Genomic DNA, 17,997 nt, shown 5'->3' on the forward strand with positions numbered 1-17,997 from the left:
ATGTCCCCAAGGATTCATCATACCTAATTTTCAGGCAGATGCTGAAGCTTCCTCTTTGTCACTGGAGAGAGACCTAGAATGACCTGTCCTTCTGGGAAGATAGAGGTTTAAGAAAAGTGAGAGGAGTCCTCTCTTTCCTCATGGCACACCAGAATAAGCAAAGCCAAATGGCAGAGATCAGTAGCTTAAATTAAAATCTAATGGTCAAACTCTTATCATCCTGGCAGAGATACTGTTATGCTCTACAATGTACGTTTTGATAAGAGTAGTTTCAGGGGTGAATTTGGCCCCAGTGTAAATTGGAAAGGAGATTGCTGTTGGAAGAATATGCATGGGATAGCTGGGTTTTTTAGCTACATTATATAAGGCTTGTCTGTATTGCCTGTGCTCGTTGAATGAGAAAAAAATTTTCTTTTGGCATTTCCTTCTTCCCATGTCCTAAAGAACTCTGACTTTATATTTCTGCTCTTTGGAGGTGATAAGCCTAATTCTCATTTCAAAATGTTCTAACAAAAAACATTTTTGCCTTCTAACTTTGGTCGGATTATGATGAAGAGCGAGTGAGTTTACGGTCAGTGTTTTCCAGAGGTGTTCATGCTTTCAGATGGCAGTAGTCTGTTCTCTCTAAGCAAAGTTGTTTTTTGGAAAAAAAATCCATATTACAGTAATCTTCCAAACTGAAATCAAAGTGCCCTTTGGACTTACAGCAAAGCAAGCTGATACGTAGATAGCATTCTATGATCAATTTCCACGCATAGAAGTTAGTGCAAGGTGACCAGCAATAACAAATCATGCTGCAGCCTAGTGCTTCTGAGTTCTCTTCAGGCACTGGAGAGGTAAATACTGCTCTTAGATCAGTGCATCATTGCTTTATTTGCTTACTTTGCTCTCTGTGGTTTGCAAGTATTTCTCTGAAGCAGTAAAATTTTGTACATCAGGACAATAAATGATCTGTGTTTTAATTAAAAAAGACCTTCCTCTCATTTGCTATCTGCTTTTCTGCAAGGGAAAAATGTCAAGGAGCTAATGAGCCTAATTGAACCTAGAATTCGTTCTTGTGGGAGAATGACTTTAAAAAAAATAATCATTTTTACTAGGTTTTACTGCAAGGTAAGAGTTTCTGAAAAACTAGGTCTAAAAGGACAGTATATTTCATCTGTCTGTATAACCTATTTTAGTTTCCTCTTATAAAACGACCTTTTGGTAGCTGGTTTTTGAAGCAGATGAAATAAGCATAGAAAATTCCAAACATTATTTTTACTTTATTTTTTTTCTCCTCCTTCCATTACAGGTTGGTTTTGTTTTTGTTTTTGTTTTTGTTTTTGTTTTTGTTTTGTTTTTTACTCTTCCCATCCCATCCATAATTTAAACAGGGATTTTTGACTATTAGCAGGGCCACCATTCTGAAAGGAAAATAAACTCTTGTGTTTGTGATTCTCTTTGAAAAGGTAAACACCTTTAATATTCCTCCAATCTGGAAGGTCACTGAACATCTAGAACTTACACAAAATTCTATTAAAACCCCACTTGAACCTAATTTAAAATTAATATAGACTAGTGAAACGAATGATAGACCTTCCTCCTTCTCTTGCAGTATTGACACAAATACTGCAAGTGAAATAGTTTTGGTAAAATGCATGGGAATTTCTGGAATATATATATTGAAATATTAGCTGAAAGAAAAATGCATCTGCTTGGAGTGACAAGAAATGAAGACACAAAAAAAAACCCCCAACAGATAGAGGCTCCTACTTGGCTGGATTTAAAAGGAGAAGGGAGGGGTAGTTCTTAAAGGACATGGCTGCAAAATTGCTGTCATCCAGGTTCATGTGTGTTTCTACTGGGAGAGATTTTGACACTTGCATCCAACTGAGCTCTAACATTTTATACAATTTACCCACCTCAGTGAATGAAATCTTACTACCTTGAGCAAGAATCAAAACACTTGACTGTAAGGGGTAAGAAGGAAAAAGGAGATGAGTAAGTGCTGGACATCTGAAAGTGATGACTGACTGTTGTCTATCGTATCTACATCCTCTCTCTGTAATGGGAGTCTGAAGTTTATAAGCAGAATATTTTTCAGCTTATAAGGGAAATGAAAAGAAGCTGAACATTGAGGAGCAAGCAGGGCTAAGAGCAAACAGACTTCTGAAGCAGTAGGGAAGAGCAAGAGATTGGTGGGCAATACCCAGAGCCTCCGCTAGCAGGGTATGTGCCACAAGAAAAGGGGTGCAACACAGAACCTTAGGCATGGGGCAGTAGCATAAAAGCCCTACTGCAGGGAGAGAGTAAATGCAATCACTGAAGACACCTCGAAAGAAAGATATTTAGAAATCCTAGTGTGGAAGAAAAAGTAGGGTTATGTAGCTAACATGGAAACAGAAAGAGGCTATTTGGGACTGAAGGGCGCTCAGAACCCAGAGTCAGGAAGAAACGCGCAGAGTGATTAGAAAGCTGAAGGAGAGAAAGGCAGAGTCCCTAGTGTACACAGTAACCATGATCCTATGGAAACCAAGAGGCATGAGACACCCCCAGCTGTGGAAAAAAATTAGATAATCCTCAAATATGTAAATACTCTAAAGCTTATCTGAATTCCAAATCAATTGAAGCTCATCTCTGAAGAATTAGAATTAATGCCTATTTTTAGAGAAAGCGCGTTCCCTGCTTGGAAGCTTTACAGCGTTCAGGTCAAGAACAAACATGTCCCACTAATACTTTTGTTTGTGTCAAGGCTTTTTCCAACTGCTTTGCAGTATACCTTTCTCTCTCTTCTGCATAGTCTCGTACAGTTATGTTTATTTTGCACAGATAATCTCTTTCCTCTCTGCTCCGTTCTCTTCTGTTTGATTTTATTTAGTAAGCCAACTGTTTCTACATGGCATAATGTTCAGACAGGATGGTACTGCTGACTTTGAGCATCAAGTACTGTAAGCTACTCGTTTGATACTCGTTTGGAAAGGGGCTGATGGTAATCTGGATAAATTTCCCAAGCATTTTTTCTTAAAAAAAAAAAAGGAGTCTATAGTATAGAGATTTCAGTATGGCACTTTTTCCTGCCCCACTTTTCTGGGGTTACTTTCCATTAGTACTTAAGAGGAAAAGACCTAAGATTTACTTCTTGACTAAGTTTGCCTGAACATTCTAGGACAAGGGGAAATGGTTTTAAGTTGAGGGAGGGGAGATTTAGGTTGGACATCAGGGGGAAATTCTTTACCCAGAGAGTGGTGAGGTACTGGAACAGGCTGCCCAGAGAGGTTGTGGATGCCCCATCCTTGGAGGTGTTCAAGGCCAGGTTGGATGGGGCCCTGGGCAGCCTGGTTTAGCATTAAACGTGGAGGTTGGTGGCCCTGTGTGTGGCAGGGGGGTTGGAGATTCATGATCCTTGAGGTCCCTTCCAACCCTGGCCATTCTGTGATTCTGTGACTGAACTAGAGTCAAGGACTATTAGCAGGGCCACTATTCTAAAAGGAAAATAGACTCTGTATGCCTGTGATTCTCTGTGAACAGGTTTTACTCCAGGCATCTGCCAGTGAGTTGCTGTGGCTGAACTCTGGCACATTAGGGTGCTGCTGGGATCAACGAGAGATTTTCCACTGATTTTGCTATTTGCTAATGATGCACCATTTTTCCACTCTGCAGAGCCAGGAATAGTACTTTGCTGATTAAAAAATGTGCTCAGAGAGATTCATGCATGAGTCTGAGTTCTCAAAGAATTGCTTTAAAAATAGTGTGAGTTCAGATGTGCTTGCTGAGTGCATGTTTGTTAGTCTGCTGTACATTTTGATTCTGTATAGGGAATGTGTTTATGTTTAGAGTTTTAATGATCATTCTCCAATTACCTTGTTCCTAACACTGGGTCATTAAGTGGGAAGGAAATATTACTGCTCTGAAATACAAAAATAAGAAAATCATTCTTACCTTATACACTACATGAAACACAATTATTCTGTTAGCAAGTGACTTAGATGACAGACGTGTTGGGTTAAGTTTCAGGTAAAAAATCCCAGTTTTTGGTCATATCCAGGTTACATCCCAGGATGCTCCTTGGACATAGCCCGATGTCTAAAAAACTGAAACATCTAAGTAGATGATGCTTGCTCTGGGGCATTTGTGATTTCTGAATTCACCTCACACCTTCTCATCTGAGCAAGCTTTCACTCTGAAGTGTTTCAGCTCCAAAGGTGGCTGGGCATTGATCAGTGCTACTTTGTTAGTTTCCTCTAAAACAAGCTTCTGTTCTTCAACTTCAGTATGTATTCATGCTTCCATACCAATCCATCAGTCTAGACAAGTAATTGCAAAAATAAACCCCATCTCATTTTACACAAAAAACTAACTTCATAACTCTTGCGCCAACCCTGGTGCCTTAGCCTCTTGTATTGCTGAAAAATGCTTTGAACTTGCCACGAGATCAATGTTTTTTAAAGCTCAGTTTCTTTGTTAGCAAAATGGTGAAAGTTGTTCATTTATTTTTGTCCCCTCCTTACAGTAAGAGGTATACAGGAAATCCACAACATGAAGCAAGTGTTTTTAATAGCATAAAAAGCAATAACAGAGAACATGAATTTCACAGTGCCTTTGCAGGGCTAAATTTTTAAGGGAATCTCCACAGATTATGGATCACTGGTGACAATGAAAATCTTCCCCATACCTACTATGATCATTAGAAGGATTCTGTAGAGTTAAATGATAATCTTTTCTTAGCTTACCTATATATTTACTGAAGGTCCTGTGTCAGCTATTACAGCTGTGTACTTTGTTCTGCATCTTGCTGTTTAAGATTGTAAAATGCTGAGTCTAAGGCTTTATTCCCAGACACTTCATTCTGGTACCTGAATACAAATAGATGTGTGGAAATGCCTGTTTTTCTAGCATGCAGGTCCACCTGGGTAGGCTCTTCAAAAGCTTCTTCAAATTTGCACAGAGCCAAACTAGCCATTGGTCAATGCTTAATTGTCCTGCAGTGTCATTTAAATTACTCAGTTTTTTCTTTAGTGGAGATCAATATAGAGAGATCATCACATGGACTTGTCTGGATGGAGCTTTGAGGTGAAGTATACCTGGAGTGCATACCATGCCTGTAGTCTGAGTCCTGAGCTGCCCAGCCCCTTTAATCCTCCTGTAGACCTGCCCAATTTGTCTCATAAACTGGGTGACTGTTTCTTTCATGGACTTCACTATTCTAGTGCTGCAGAACCAGCAACAGCATGATGCATAAGCAGAAGAAAAGGAAAGAAAAAGAGTTGATAGCTGTTGGAGGTCAGTCACTGCTCCTAAATAGGCTTACCTGAGTGAAAAGCTGTCTGTAACTGTAGCAGACAGTTAGCAGAAAGCTAACTCTTTGAGTAAGATGGAAAATATGGGCTGAAGGAATACTGCAAAAATAATGAGTAGCTTTGGGATTCATAGAATCATAGAATCATAGGGTCACCAAGATTGGAGAAGATCTACAAGGTCATCCAGCCCAATCGTCTACCTATCACCAATAGTTCTCACTAAACCATGCCATTCAACACAATGTCTAAATGTTCCTCCAATGCCTCCAGGATTGGTGACTCCATCACCTCTCTGGGCAGCCCATTCCAGTGCCCAAGCTGCCAGTAAACTGTGATAGTTTTATACAAAGCAGGACAAAAGTCATTTGTACCTACTTGGAAATGTTGTGGGTTACATGAGTTAGCATGGCTTGATACACTGTAAGGGAAAATACAGCTTGTGTATGTCTTCATATAGAATCATAGAAACATAGAATGGCTTGGATTGGAACGGACCCCAAGGATCAAGTTCCAATCCCCCTGCCACAGGCAGGGCCACTAACTTCCCAATCTGGTACTAGACCAGGCTGCCCAAGGCCCTATCCAACCTGGTTTTGACACTTCCAGGGATGGAGAACCCACAGCCTCTCTGGACAGCCTGTTCAAGTACCTCACCACTCTCCCTGTAAATAATTTCCCCCTGACATCCAATCTAAACCTTCCCTCCTTGAGCTTAAAACCATTCCCGCTTGTCCTATCACTGCTAACATATGTAAACACAATTTATTTCCCCTTGGACATTCAGCATGAAGTGCTGTATATTCCACATCAGTGCAAAAACAGATTGCCATTTTAAACGGACCAACAGATGCTACATGTTCATGTTTTCAGTCTGGTGCTTATAACCTCTTTACCTACTGCCAGCCAAGTTGGGAGACCAAATTCTAATCCAGTAGCACATACATGCTCAAGTTTTTAGAGTGCAAGCTTGTCAGTAGTTCAGCATAACCCTTGCTAAGGACAAACCATCTCTAAGCTGCATTCAGAACACTTCCTGTAGCACATAAATAAAGTACACAGCTGCTGAGGCTTCAATTTATTTATAGGTATGGCTGTTGCACCATTGCTCTAAATTCACAATCACAGCAATTACAAGTCTGAAATGCATTTGGGTTATGCATTTCATCTCTGATCTGCGTCTGTGCCTGTTCTTCCTGGGGAGTGTATACCTTGTTTTTCTTGGTCTGCACAGTGTTTGGTACAGCCACGTACCATTGCTGAGAAAAAGTTCCATTTTACTCTACATCCAAGGATTCTTTATTAGTAAGAATAATGAAGCAGAGGCATGCTCCATGTTCAGAACAAAAGCAAACAGAACTGAAGAAAGGTGAATCTTTCACCTTTGACTGCCAGAGCATCATGAAGGATGTAATACCCAGGGAGCAAAAGAATAGCAGGCAGTCAGATATCTGCTAGAGATATGAAATGATGACCTGTGCCCAAGTCAGAGAGGCAGACAGTTTTAGTTCCAGGCTCCAACATCTTGCTTAAGGAATGTGAGTCCACATAGTGATTTTAAATATTATGTATAAAACCACAGTGCAAGTAGAGTGATCTGCAGCACTGGGTGAGCATGGGGCTATCTTGGGGTCTTATTCCCATTGACTGCTCTCATGAGACATGGAGGTCTCTAGTAATTTTCTCTGAAGGCTCATTTTTCTTTCTTGCAGCAATTTGATCTAGAAGCAGAGCTGTTCAAAGGTCACTTGATGTTAAATGTTGTTCATTGAATGCTATATGTCAGTGACTTCAGTATAACCCCTTTTTGCTTGACTCTAAAATCTATAAACTCTGTAATGCAGATTGTACTGTAGGACCTACCAATGAAACATGCCAAGGTTTTGTTTGTTTTGCTTAAACAAAACAAGGGACATATTTTTTCCTTCAGAAGTTGAGTTTGTTCTTTTAAAATATCTGAAGAACTCAGTGTCACTTTAGTAAAGTCATCCAAGAAGACCTGGAAGTCCTTCTCGTTCAGACTGTGGTTGTTATACTGTCCCTTTTAGCAACACAGACAAGACTATAGGTCATGGATCACTCTTGCTCTGGACATCTCCAGTGTTCCTGCAGAGCCCAAAGGCAACTGGTGGGTGCTACTCACCATGTACAACCCTTTGCTGATACACAAGGAAGTGCACAGCACTCCGTGTTTTCCCGAAGCTCCATCACAAGCACATAACATCACAGCCACAGGAAACTAGCTTAGGGAACTTATGTGCTGGTAAACTAAATTAATGTAATCCTCTTCATCTGTGATTTTCCCCTCTGAATGTGTTTCAAAGGAATTTTAATCCTCTTTTATTTTGACCATAGAAAGCGGTGAGGCTGAAAGCTTGTCCACAACTAGCAGAATAGTTAGCACATTTTATGTTCTCACACTGCCTTAAGTAACTGTCAAGTGTAGCTAAAAGTCCTTTGGATCCCTTGGAACCCTCAAAAAGTTCTGAAGTGTCAGGTTGAAATCCTTATCCATTCTTGCCAGTTAGCATTCTTCATCAACAGAGAGGACAAGAGACTTACCTGGATATCTGTATTCTGCTTTCCCTCATTCAATCTAAAAGATTCCCTCAGTCCTCTGTTTAAGACTTCTCTACACTACTGACTACTGCTTTATACTGATGACTGAAGGCTCTGAGAAGATCTAATAGCAACCTTTCAGTATGTAAAGGGGAGCTATAAGAAAGAAGAGGACAGATACTTTAGCAGGGTCTATTGTGATAGGACAAGGGGAAATGGTTTCAAACTAAAAGAGAGAAGATTTAGATTCAATATAAGGAAGAAGTTTTTTACTACTTATTGTAAAGTAGCGTGGCACTGGAACAGGTTGCCCAGAGAGGTGATGGATGCTCCATTCCTGGAGACATCCAAGCTCAAGCTGGATGGGGCTCTGAGAAACCTGATGTAGCTTGTAGGTGTTCCTGTTCATTGAGGGGAGTTGGATTAGATGACCTTTAAAGTCCCTTCAAACTCAAACAATTCTATGATTTGCTATGAACTTCATATTGTCAGTTATTGGGTGCTGGGTGACAGGGAAGAAGCTAATTAGAGCCATTTCTTTAAGATGATACTCTGCAGGTAGGTGCTTTAGATCTTGAAATAATGATGAAAGAAGCATAGCCTAAGATGGGAAAAAAAACAGCAAATAATACCAGCACACCAGTCTACAACTGTTAGCTGGGGAATATTTGACTACAGACAGAACTGTAGATCTTTCCTTTATTAGTATCAGCTTGATGGGTCTATTGAACTTCCTCCACAAATTACAGAGAGTCATATAAAAAGAGGAACATGTACTATTTTTGCTCCTTTTTACCATTGTATGAGGAAGGCTGTAAATAGCAGGAGAGTAATTGCTTGTCACACTCCTTTCTTTTGAGCAATTTGTCTTTTTTTTGAAAATGAAGAGTTGGCATGCAGAAGTCAGGAAAAAAAATGCTTAAAAGCACATATAAATGGCTTATTAGAGGGTTGTTTTTTTTCCCTCTCGCTTGAAGTGGTATGCATGACAGAGTGCATAGAGTAGGCTTGTGAATGGTGTGGTTACTTCTTGCAGACATCTCTGCGTACTCCAGTAACATCTACAGGTGCATTTGCTTTGTGAAACCATACCCTGGGCTGTTTGAAAAGCCAGAATTCCTCTGGCTGTCTCTTTTGTCCAACCACCTCAAAGAGGAAGAGGCAAAGGAGCAGAGTTCCCAGTTCTGTCCTTCCCATTCACCAGTCTCTTATCTCCTTTCTGATTGGAACCCATGACTTTTTGCAATCCCAATGGCCAGACATATGCCTTCATGGTTAGTTTGGACTGTGAAATCTGGATGAGAGTTGTGTTGTAGGTTAAACAGGGTGAATGTGTCTGGCATAAAAAGAAGGTCTTGGCTGTTCAGTCTTGGAGCAAAACAGTACTGTAAAAATGAAAAAGAAATAAGAGCAAACATGTCCTTGACAAAAGATAAACAAACCTGGTGAAAGTTAATCCTTTTAAATGTAAATATTAAACGAAACTTTAATTTTGACTGTTGATTCTGTTGCCCTTTGACTGGGATACCTCCCCACTCCTCTCCAGTTCTAGTCAACACTGTGGTACAGGAGCCTATCCCTCCTGCAGTACTGCAGGAGGAGCACAGTGCTTAAGGTGGGAAGCAGCTGTTGTTACTGGAGCCTTGTCTCTGAGTACCAAGCCACGTGCAATGAAACAGACATCTGAGCTGGACTATGAGGGAGAATCTGCCCCTGGTTTGAAGAGCAAACAGGGCATGCTGTCCTACCAACTGCTCAAAAATGGCCCGAACCTGGCTGCCAGGCAGATCATAGCATGTCGTTTGCCTGCCTCATTGGACCAGATCCATAGAAATATTGCGAAAGATCTCAGCTTGTGTGGCTGCTCCAGGCCCATTAGCAAAAAAGCACAGTGGCAGTAAAAAGGTAAGAAGACAAAAAAAAAAAAAAAAAAAAAAAAAAAAGAGGTAAGAAGGAGAACAGAAAAACAGGCTGAGATGTAAAGAATTTTCTGTGCCAGTCAAGAGAACAGCTGAGTCTAGGAAAGGGCTGAGGTAGGCTAGCACTGCTGGGTGTGGGTAGGATAATGAAGGCCAGTTGCCCTGGATAGAGTCCGAGGCCACAGGGTGATGCCCTCCTGCACCATTCCCCTAACATCCCTATGGCATCTGGCATCCCACAGATGTGGAAGGTGTGAGGGCTGCTGTTGGCCAATAAAGATAAATTTCTGGTACAAGCCCCTTCCATGTTCCTCCTGCTTACAGTATATGACCTTACCACTAGTTCATGGATATATTTGTTTGAATTAATCCCATGTTTTGGCAATAAAAGCTTCCTAATTGTTATAAAGAATTTTATTTGCCCAGCAGAGCTGGACTTTAGGCAAATTGGAATTCAGGTTTCTGCATAATAGTGATGAAACACACAATACAGCCTGCACCTGAAAATGCTGCTCTGCCTGCTGGGGGACCTTTTCTCCCCTCTTCCAAACAAAAAGAGGAATGGTAAGTCACGCTGGCTTTTTGTCCTCAATTTGCGATTCTGTTGCTAAGTGGCAACGAAAGCAGATTATGGGATCACAGATTAACAGAAATCTCTATTCAGTGCTCTTGTGTAATTACACATTTCATTTACTTACTTGAGAACTGATTTTTCATTACCATGCCCCTACTCCACCTTCACCCCTCCATAGATCTGTTGTCCTTGGGGCCTGTTCAGGTCCTGAGCAGCCTCAGTATCCAAGGTGGGCTCATCCTGATGGATTGTGTGGATGGTCTCTGCTATTTGGAGGTCTCAGAGAGTAAGATCGTACTCTTCTGAACGGTTGCGTTCAGGAGAAAATGGGATGGAGTGAGTAAAATGGCTTAGAGAGTTCAGATCTTTCAGAGGTCTCCTACTTGCTTACATCTTTGAGAAATTTCCTATTTCTATTTCTCTTTTCCCAGCCAACACAATTCCACTCTCTCAAGCAAAAGTGCTCAAGAAGCTTCAGAAAGGGAAGGAAGAAACAAACCCAAGTGGTCAAGGAATTACTAAATGTTAAACTAATGTTAAAGCCTAACAAAAATTTACTTAGAGGGAACCAATGGAAAATGCATGGAAAAATCAGGAAGCTGCACAACTGGTTAGAACAGAAAAAGAATGGGAAGGGGGATTAATTATCAGCTGGGTCTTTTATGGTCAAGCCTACCAGGGAAGTGGGAACTCTAGAAAAAATAAGGCTGAAGTCTCTGTGTTTTAAGCTGACGTTCAACACGTGCTGCCCATATGCCTGTTCAGTACCTTATTCTTTATGGGTACTCTGCTAGAATACCTTGCAGAGGAGACTTTGTGTGCATTTGTTTGAGAGATTTTAGAGTGAACAAAAATGCACCTTTTTTTTCTGAATAGCTTGTGCAGTTCTGCTGCCTGCCTCTGCCACAGCTTTGGGTTCAATTTATCTTTGGAGGTAACTATTCTGGCTTTGCTGAATTGAGTTTCAGCTCAGCAGCCACTTAACAGAGTTAGTGGCAACCAGAGGAATAAGTCCAAAACTGGGAACTCCTCTTATTATGATGTGCTAGTGCAGCTGATTAAGCACAAGGCAAACATTCACTTTGCATTTCCTACCCTAGAACAAGTTTTTCCTATGCTTGTTATGGGCCTCTTGAATTAGTTTTCATTTCTCTTCATTCCTGTTCTCATGAATGAGAACAGGAGGCATCTCCCTGTCTTTCTTCCTGGTCAGAGTCTCTTCTGTTGCCCACTTCTGTGACACAGCTTTTGGGGATTTCATTCTGAATAAGTGCAACTGACTTTGTCACAGCAGTGTTCAGGGACTGCTCCAGCGTTTGCAATATGGACATGGAGGAAAGCAGAGAAAGAGCAGGAAGAGCAGCATGTATTTCTGAGTGATGTGCAGCCTCTGCTTTTGGCTGCTGCCCACGTGAACAGTCTACTTTTGTTTAAAAAAAAATAAAATCATATAGGATCCTTTGTCTGAATTTCAGAACTTTGTTCTGGAAGGAGGAAAAATACCCTCCAAAAATAGAGCACTTTCTCTTTTCACTCCTACAGTCATCCTACAGGCTTTGTGACTTGTCATCTCCAGTCTGAACTCCATCTTTGACTAGAGTAGTGGAAATCTACTTTTTTGGGACCCAAGAAATCCACATCGTAGAATCACAGAATGGTTTGGGTTGGGAGGGACCTTTAAGATCATCTAGTTCATCCTCAGTAAGTTTGCAAATGACACCAAGGCGGGAGGACATGTTGATCTGCCTGGGGGTAGGAAGGCCCTACAGAGGGATCTGGACAGGCTGGATAGCTGGGCTGAGGCCAATGAGATACAAGACCGAATGCTGGGTCCTACACTTTGGTCACAACAACCCCATGCAATGATACAGGCCTGGGGCAGAGTGGCTGGAAGACTATGTAAAAGGGTGGAAAAGGGTCTGGGGGTGTAGGTGGATGCTTGGCTGAACATAAACTATGAGTTTGTCTTGGTGGCCAAGAAGGCCAGTGACATCCTGGCTTGTATCAGAAATAGTGTAGCCAGCAGAACTAGGGAGGTGATCGTCCTGCTGTACTCAGCTTTGGTGAGTCTGCACTGATGTTCAGTTTTGGGCCCTTCACTACAATAAAGAAACTGAGGCCCTGGAGCGTGTCCAGAGAAAGGCAACACGTTGGTTAGAGGTCTAGAATACAAGTTGGACTGTCCTTGATCTTGTAATTTCCCTATATGCCTGCCACAATTAAATACAGAATTCCAGCTTAAGGTAAGTTTCACTCATTTAACATCCCAGACTGAACTTTGCTCAGAAGGAAAAGGAATGGCCAGACTGTCTTTGTGCCTATGCCTAGATACAGAAGAAAATATGAAGTAAACCATGATGAAGAAAGCATGGACCATGATAGGCCTCTTTTCTAAAGGTGTCACTGATGAGTTGCTCCTTTCAAACTAGGATGAGAGTCAAACAGAAACCATCACACTCTGACCTGGGATGATGGGATGTCTTTTTTTCCACCGGTAGCTTTGCCGATTGCTTGGAACAGCCCAGCACATTGCAGTGCTGCCTCAGCGTAAAGCTATGCACAGACAAGGGGCAGAAGAGTGAAGGAAGGGGGGATGGAGAGCTGCTGCTGGAGTCTTTGCTCTGGAATTACTTGATGACAGGAGCAATAAGAAAACTCTTTGCTTCCCTAGGGCAACTTTTGTTAGCTGCAATTCCATTTGTCAGAGCTGTGGTTTTCTTTTCACTAAAGAAAATATCATAATTTGCGAAAGGAAAATGCCGTAAGTCCATCCTAAGTGATCTGTGCTTAGGAAACAACAAAACAAACAAACAAAAAATAGCGGTGTGTTTTCAGAGAATATCTTGCTTTAGAGATCAGTGACAAAGGTGGGAAATTGTTCTTGGCTACTGACATAAAATGAAACACAAGAAAGCAGAGGCTATATTGCAGTCCAGGAGCTCTTTATCCCCTTGGGCTTTATCAAGCACCCCTGGTTCCATTTCAATGCCAGTTAACGGCTTCTTTCTGACTGAACCAAAAATCAATGCATACATCCCCGTGGTCTGGCTAACCCCCTCCCAGCCCGGTGCCACCCAGCGTTTTGCCTGCAGGGAGGTGCAGCAGCAGCAGCAGGCTGCCACCTGCTGGTCGGAGGCCCTCCAGGCCTCCAGCTCCTACCATTAGTTTTGCTCAGGGAAATGCCTTTTCTTCGATCTTTCTGCCTGGGCAGGCGGGAGCTGGAGCTATGATGGGCTCTGCTGCGCGCTCAGAGGCTGGATCAGCTCAGGGCTTCAGGGGCTTTTCCCTTGGGTTCGGGCTTCTTGCTTTTCTGTCCAGAAAGAATGATGTTAATGGTTCTGTTTAAAGAAACACGGTAAGCTGATGGTGTTTCTAAGGAACTAGCTGCTCATCCACTGGTAATAAATGTAATGAACTGATTCTTTTTTCGGTTACACTAGGGAAAATGCCGCGCATTCATTTGTTCCTGTGATTCAGAAGGTTATCTGTTGTGTCAGACTGAGCCAGCCATAAAAAACTAAGAATTGTACAGTCACCAAGGTGGAAAGAAAAAAAAGAAAAATAAATGCTGAAGGCAGTTTCCCTTCTCTCTGAAAGCCTGGATCTCTTTCCTAACGCTCCACAAACCTAATGCACTCAGATAGCTCAGGCTGTCAAACTCTAAACAAAGCAGCACAGAGCCGTTAAGGGGAAGGCACAGGAGAGTATTGCAATTCTTCTTGATCCCTTAATCTGCTTTAGAGCACAGCAGGAAAAGGTATATGTAGGAGAGAAAGAAAGAGCTGTCTGAGCCATGAGGCCTTCCGGAGGAGGCTCTCTCTGCAGTGAGCCCCACTCACACTAAATGCTGTTATTTGTGGTAGAAATTCCTCCCAGGGCAGCACACATTCCTCACAGAATATTTTTGTGGGTTTTTTTGGGTTTTTTTTTTGTGTGTGTTTTTTTTCCCCCTCTAACGCACAGCAGATGATAGTTTTGTATGCTCAGATTTAGAGTTGCATTCAGCACATCCCCTTCCAGAAATAACTTTTAAAAGAACAGCCTATGTCCTCCTTCCGTGCCATCACTTACAGGCATAATGTCCTTCTCCACTAATCCCAAACTTCAGCTGATGCAATAAGTCAACTTGTAAGAACATAAAACCATGTTTATAGAGAACATCACTGCTCCAAAGCTTTCTACCCCATATTGTTTTCTTGGCTAGGTTGTAACTTACTCCTAACACCAGTCACCTCAGGTGTGTTTCTATTTGAGTCATGTCCTTCAGGGAACACTGAATGCTCAAGATTTGTTAGCAGAATATTTGCTTAAATATCTCCTCTAAAAGACTTTCTTATCACTGGAGAGCTAACTGCATGCCTTCAGTGGCCTGGAAAAATTAAGTGGCCGGTTTTTCTGTGGCTGCTTTCTCAGCACCTAATGCCGTCAGGTTTTATGCTCAACAGGTGCTCAAACACTTTTAGACTTTGCAGGGATTTTATTGGATTTGAAAGGAGGAGGGCACAAATTGAGTGGATGAGGACTTAAAGGCAGCTTTTTTTTTTTTTTTCCTATAAAAAGCACTATATGTCTCCAACAGAAAGATTCTGAGTGTCATAGAGAGACCTCTATGACTATTTCACACTAAGTATTTTATGAAATAATATGAACGGAATGAACCAGAAAACTGAGCAGGATTTATAATGACCTTCATTCAAGTAATAAGGGAAATCTTCATGTGAGGGAAGACCTGTGTTCAGTTCCACTATTTTTGCTTTCTTTCATGAGAACATCCTAAGAGCTGCAAGAATGCTGTGAGGTCGCTCTGCTTGGATGTGTTTCATGTGGCATCAAATATTTAGGTGCTCATTAATCCAAAGAACAGGAGTGTTAGAGCAATCCTCCTGTCCTTGGTTAGGGCATGTCCTTGAGAGCTGCTCCAGGTCTTTACCCACTCCAGTGTGTTTTATCTGCTTCAGCTACAGCAGTTCGTTCACTGCACAGGAAGCTCATTGAGAGATGCCATGAGCATTACTCATTATTGTGTTTTCTACATTGGAGAAAGGAGACTAAGGGGGCAGACATACTTAGCCACCTGATGTTCAGCCTGATTTGCATGCTTGTTTGATGAGATGCCTGAAATCCCTCAAGAACTCTGAATAATGATGATTTTCGTTATTCTAAATATTTTAATTGTGCTGGGCAGAGTATGGGGAGGAGAAACAGCCCCACTCCTTAGCAGCAGTATGGAAAATCTACTATTTGTAGGGATCCTTACTTGAGCTTGCATATAACTTGTTCACAGGAACAAAACGAAGGTAGGACGGATAGATAACAAGAAAGTCCCTGTCTTTAATTTTCCTGTTTTGGCAGCATCTGTCTGAAGCCCTGATTCAAGACTCTGAGAAGCCTTCTGTCTTTCCTGTTGTTGCACAAGTCAAGCTAGCTGACTGCAGGACAAAGTGTTGGGTGTATCACAGGATGATAAATAGCAAAAGGGTGGGTTCCCTTTAACAAAGAGCAGCTCTCTCCTTGCCAGCAGGAGCTGTGCTGTCAGATGAGAGTTACATCAGGTGCAATGCATCATCTGAGAGATGTGATTTGGCTCCAATTAAAACCTCACGCTGTAAGTACAGGATTCCTTACTCTGCTTTTTTTTTTTTTTTCATTTTTGTATTAAGAAAAGAAGAAAGAGGCAATTGGTAATATTTGTAGATTAAAAAAATAATGTGACTCACATTAGAGAGACAATGTTGGGAGTTTTTTCAGGAACTGCAGAAGTCAAGGGAAGTGAGGAAGGCAATAACCTTACTTATGACAGCTGCTGGAGAAGGCAGCAATGGCAGCAGGCTGCACATGAAGCCCAGTGCTTCCAGCCCCATGTCCCAGCCTTGCTGCTTTGCCTCTGCATGCTCTGAGGCCCAGCCTCACCTTTCTGGCACCACATTGCTGCCACCTGCTCCATGTTCCCCACCAGGTGTGGCCCCCACCCTGCTCCCAGCAGGCTGGCAGCCTAAGGAGGCAGATTTCAAGGCCTACAGGAGACCAAAGATCTGGGATAATCATTAGCCAGAAAATCAATCGTGGCCATTACTTAATCACCGGGAGGAGATAGCTCGTCTCTGAGTTTTATTTGCTAGAGATAACAGATCTAAAAGAAATAATCTGATGAAACAGTTGAATCATAGGTCAGAAACCAGCGTGATGATAGTGTAGGAGGGGTTACAAACTTTTCAACCCCCAGCATCCTGCAGAACCAACTGCTGTCTGGGCATTTTTCTTCCCCAGAATGATCCCAGCACCTTCTGGACCATTCAGCTAGACACTTTTTGTTATATATCCCAAGAAAATGAGTTTCAGGGGAATTTTAATACCGGTGCCATCACTTGTTATGCATACTTCAGTAACTAAAAGTGAATAATGACTTAACTATAACATCTGAACAGTGCATATCTCTGTCTCCCTGGGCTTCCCCAACTAATGCAAGGTAGTTGTGGAAGTCCCCTTCAGTCTGTGGCAAGTCAAAAACTTTCTTAGTATTAAACAAAACCACAATTTTCTGCCATGGCCACTACCGTGACAGGCCTTCCATTACAGCCTCAGTAGCTGCATGAGTGGGGACCTGTAAAAAAGGCAGATAACCTTCCCACAGACTGCACTTATGTAATAGGGGAGAAGAAACTCAGCCCTGCACTGCTTCAGAATTACATTTGTGGCTTTTTCTACTCTGGTCTTTTCTCTGGCTGCAGAAATAAAGACGCAATGCAGTGAGGGAGGCAGCATAGGTCTCTGCTACCGAACGTTGGTACAGCTTTTGTCCAAATACACTCAGGGTGCAAAAGCACTCTGACCACCAGCACTTGAGGAGTTGTCTTTCCTGGCAGGGAGGCAGCAGAGAGCTGTGGATGTGGCACCACTCTTTCCAGCAGCTTCAGAAGGTAAATGTCCCTGTTGGGAGCAGCTGCACAGCCTGCATCGCCATCTGTTCTCCTCTTGGGAGAGTCCTCCTGAGTTTGATTTTCAGCTGCCAGCAGGCTGAGCAATAGGACGTGCTGGGGACACCACCTGCACCTGTTCCAGAGCCTGAAGCACCAGCCTATGTGTTGAGGCCATCTGGTGAAACTGGGAGCAGGAAACTGAAACCTCTGTGATGAAAGGGTGGTGAGGGCTGCGTTTGTGTAGCTGTTTCTTGGTATAGGCTCTCATGGGAGGGCTGGAGCACTGGGCATGGTTTATTCAGCAGCGTGGGCCCTACCCCAGGTTTTTAATTCAGTGTGAGATCTGCAGAGAGCTGAACCTCCATTTCTCCTCACCGCCACTTCTCCACACCACTTCTTTTTGCCTCAGGAGGCTGTTACCCTGCTCTTCCTTGACACTTCACCTGTACCATCCCAGGCTGGCAGAGCATGACATTCAGACTCCTGAAGAAAAGGCTCCGATCCCCCAGCCAACCACCAAGCTCCTGCTGAGATGGGTGCAGGCAGAGCAAGGCATGGCTGGGGAAATGCAGCTCAGACCAGGTCTGGGTAGACAGGCCTTCTGTCCAGGTTGGTTCCTCTGGAAGAGTGGGGGCAGGCTCCCCTTTTATCATTCACCAGGCAGGAAGAACAGATGTTTGTGTGTTTTGAGCACAGGGCAACCACAAAAGCCACCAAGAGGGTGAAGGGGCCAGTGAAGGGGGCAGCCAGCATCT

Source organism: Lagopus muta, chromosome 3 (genome assembly GCF_023343835.1).
Source record: "Lagopus muta isolate bLagMut1 chromosome 3, bLagMut1 primary, whole genome shotgun sequence".
Taxonomy (NCBI): Eukaryota; Metazoa; Chordata; class Aves; order Galliformes; family Phasianidae; genus Lagopus; species Lagopus muta.